We start from the raw sequence: 4,224 nt of genomic DNA, 5'->3' as shown, positions 1-4,224 counted from the left end.
AAGTGAATACACAACGTTTCTGGGCGTTTCCTTGTCCCATCATCATTCACCTGACGTAGGGACATGCTATAGCCCAGAAACGTCCTGCATTCAATAAAGAAGAAGGTGACATCCATTATAAGTTGTTCATTGGTCTCGAGGGGGACATGGGCTGATGTACCCTCGATGTTTGTTTATGTTCCCTGTTTGAACCACGGGTATCGGATCATAGTATGGAGTACAAGACGACAAGAAAAAACAAATTTAGAGTTATCTCCCTTCAATCGATTTGCATTCGCAAAACATCGGTAATTTCGTACATCATACGTGATTCAATGTTATTCGAGATAAAGAATTAATACTACGAAGTACCAAATGAGCGGGGTACATAGAAAATGTTACTCGCTTGTAAGAGGGGTACATTGAAAATAACAGAAGAGTGCTCAGCCAATCAGAAAACGACATTTATGTGTGAAGCAAGGTAAAATAGTTTGTCTTTTACTTGAATACCAACTTGTATATGGCTCTCAAGAACCTCATCATGACCATCGACCTACGCAATGGGGATACGATGACATGTGTCAACCAAGTCAGCGAGCCTGACCACCCGATCAGGGTACTCGCCTCTAAAGACAAGCATGGGTTACCCGGACCCCTTCAGGGGTACTATGCGATTGGAGTACGATGACATGCGTCAACCAGGTCAGCGAGCCTGACCACCCGATCCCGTTAGTCGTCTCTTGCGACAAGCATGGGTTGCTGAAGATCCATTCTAACCCTGACCTTCAATAATAGTAGCACATGCTTTTTCGCAAGAGGCGACTAACGGGGTCGGGTGGTCAGGCTCGCTGACTTGGTTGACACATGTCATCCTATCCCAATTGTGTAGATTGATGCTCATGCTGTTGATCACTTGATTATCTGGTCCAGGTTCGATTATTTACAGACTGCTGGAATATTGCTGAATGCGGCGTAAAACTAAACTCAATCACACACTCACCCACACTCACTCACCCATTCATTCACTCTCACAGATGTTGTCTAACTTACTTGCAGCACACCTGACCACTTGGACACTGTCGAGCCGCAACGACTCCATTACTGTCGCAGAAATTTGTGTCAACACATGACAAGACTCCCGGGTAGATTGCATGCTGAAATGAGAGATTCGTCCATGAAAACATGTTCACTTTAATATACCTTTCGAAACAAAACACAAGGTGTTTGCGTTATCGGAGACTTAATGATATACTAATAAGAATTGTTCTTGATGTAACTTACGTGTCATAGGTGTCGTCGTCGTCGTTGTTGTTGTTGTTGTCGGTGATATAATAAATAAATCTGAAGCGAAAATATAATGGTTGTTCTGGATATAACAATGCAATCTTCAATTGGACGTTGAAAAGGGACATAGCATTTTTTTAAAACTATAATAGAATGAACAATATTACAGTACAATATAATACGAGAATAGCAAGTCTTAATTGCCAATGAAAACAGATTCCATTTTGTGGAAAGTGCAAAAGAAATGGCACTGCCTTATTGGCATGAAGTTTCACATGCTGTGGAGCACAGTGGTGTAGTGGTTAGCATGCTGGCCTCTCACACCAAAGGCCCGGGTTCGAATCCCGGTGGAGACACAAAACGTTGTGACCCGGATCTCATACTGTGTTGTGTCCCTGGGCAAGGAACTTCGTCAACATTGCACTCAGTCCACCACAAGTGCGTGGTTTACACTTCTCAGAAATAATGCGGTCTTTGTGATTTTGTCTTTGTTTTTATGTTGTTCAACGCCACAATTTCCCATCTAGTTGAGGTGACTGGTATCACAGGCGTCTGGGAAACTGCTCATTAAATACCAAATCACTGTCTTATCAGCCGTCAGTTTGCAGGAGAATCACTGATTTCGACGTCTCTCACGTGTGTACTGGCTGTTTTCATATTAGCTATTTTCATGACCGTTCGTTGCAAGTATTTAAAACACCGGCATCACTATGGGGTGGTATCAGAGAAGGCTGCGAAACATCCAGAACTCGGCGGCTAGTCGCACACTGTCAAAAAAGTCCTGTCACATCACTCCAGTACTCAGGTATCTCCACTGGCTGCCGGTCAAAGAACGGATACATCATAAGACCCTCACCCTCACATATCAGTGATACAGCTCCTGGTTATCTTTGTGATCTAGTAGAAGACTATGTTCCCACAAGAACTCTCCGTTCCAGTGATCAAATGCTACTAAAGGTCGCCAACATCAGGCTCAAGACATTTGGCGGAAGATCATGCGCATATATTTTATAATGCTGCTGTTGAATGGAACGCTCTCCCATTTGATCTGAAACTCCAACTCTACCTTGTTTCAAGAAACATCTTAATACCTACCTGTTCAACAGAAATGGACTGTAAACACACATGTGATATCTACGAACTCTGTTAGCACTTTGAGCACACTTTGGTGTGGAGGTTAGCGCAATATAAGAATCCATATTATTATTATTATTATGTTTTACAGATTAAAGATCTAAATGCAGCAGAGAGGGTTCGGGTGATCCTGGCACAGTTAGGCTGGTAAGGCTCATCATCAGCTCAGGGCACTCAACCCCTCTACACGCAGCCCAGACAGCGAATGGGACTTCTCCCAGGAAACGCTGCCTAGTCGAACCCACCAAGAACTTTCCGGAGAATATGAAGGCTCCCAAACACTGCAGCCTTCTGCATTACCCAGAGAGTCAGAAGGGCTGTACTCCCGGTGGAGAACCCGGACACTCTCCTGATCTGCGCCAAGAGATCAGGAGGTACCAAACCAAGGGCAGCGAGAACGATGGGGAGCCTGGTGACAGTGTACTTGGGATGCAAGCGAGACATTTCAAAGGCGAGGTCCACATATTTATCATGCTTTTCCTGAATCTTGCCAATCACATTGGTGTCAAAAGGGACAGAAAATGCAATGATATAAATAAATTCATTGGCTTTACGTTTTACAGATTAAGGATAATATGCAGCAGAGAGGGTTCGGGTGATCCTGGCACAGTCAGGCTGGTAAGGCTCATCATCAGCTCAGGGCCCTTGCCCCCTCTACACGCAGCCCAGACAGCGAATGGGACTTCTCCCAGGAAACGCTGCCTAGTCGAACCCACCAAGAACTTTCCGGAGAATATGAAGGCTCCCCAACACTGCAGCCTTCTGCATTACCCAGAGTGTCAGAAGGGCTGTACTCCCGGTGGAGAACCCGGGCACTCTCCTGATCTGCGCCAAGAGATCAGGAGGTACCAAACCAAGGGCACCGAGATCAATGGGGAGCCTGACGACAGTGTACTTGGGATGCAAGCGAGACATTTCAAAGGCGAGGTCCGCATATTTATCATGCTTTTCCTGAATCTTGCCAATCACATTGGTGTCAAAAGGGACAGAAAATGCAATGATATAAATATATTCATTGGCTTTATCAAAAAGCACAGGAATGTTGGCAGGAATTCTTCTGAGGCTGTATATTATTATTATTATTATTATTATTATTATTAGAGACAGTATTACTTACTAGAGCAGCACACCTGTCCACTTGGACATTGTCGAGCTGCAACGAATCCATCCGCCCTGCAGGAATCCGTGGCAACACATGACAAGACCCCGGGGAAGTTGCACGGTTGACCTGGAGATTTGTTAGATCGTCAACACGTGCATATACGACAGGCTCATTAACCAAGTCAGCGAACCTGACCACCTGATCCCGTTAGTCGCCTCTTACGACAAGCGAAGATCAATTCTAACCCGGACCTCCACTGTTAAGATTGAAGGCACAATGACTGTACTGATTATACTGAGCAATTCATTGCATAAATATTTAAAATAAATATTTTTCAAGGGTCGATATTATGTATATGGTAAGTATTGAGTTCTCTGGACGTAATACTGATGGCGTCAGTGGTATGTGTATGGTCATTTTGACATGCTTTTGTATAAATCACCCTTCACGGAAGTGGAGATATTTAATGCTAGTACTGGGGTTAATTGTGTAACGCTGATGTCATGACTTTGTTTTTGGTTTTGATACAGTTCGTTTTCCTTCTATCTGGTCGAAGTCTATTATCTGATTTAAACGACCTTGACAATTTCTCTCTCTCTCTCTCTCTCTCTGACATCAAATTTGTAAGAAATAACAATATATTTTTCATCTCGGAGGCTAACCTTCTTAACCGAGTATTAAATTCAAAAGAAGTGACTGTAACTATGTCTAAATCTTCAAAGACA

At 43.7% G+C, this 4,224-nt stretch overlaps 1 long non-coding RNA gene across 1 annotated transcript; it reads right to left on the bottom strand.

The window, feature by feature from the left end:
* Positions 1 to 1,044: 1,044 nt before the first annotated feature.
* Positions 1,045 to 3,619, bottom strand: LOC124278104. Its single transcript, XR_006898979.1, has 3 exons — positions 3,515 to 3,619; positions 1,261 to 1,320; positions 1,045 to 1,133 (listed from the first exon to the last, which is right to left on the bottom strand). It is a non-coding gene; the product is annotated as an uncharacterized LOC124278104 (long non-coding RNA).
* Positions 3,620 to 4,224: the final 605 nt, after the last annotated feature.

Source organism: Haliotis rubra, unplaced genomic scaffold (assembly GCF_003918875.1).
Source record: "Haliotis rubra isolate DU_JTF1 unplaced genomic scaffold, ASM391887v1 Scf106, whole genome shotgun sequence".
Lineage (NCBI taxonomy): Eukaryota > Metazoa > Mollusca > Gastropoda > Lepetellida > Haliotidae > Haliotis > Haliotis rubra.
Note: the sequence above shows the minus strand (reverse complement) of the source record. Positions and strands in the feature narration are given on the sequence as shown.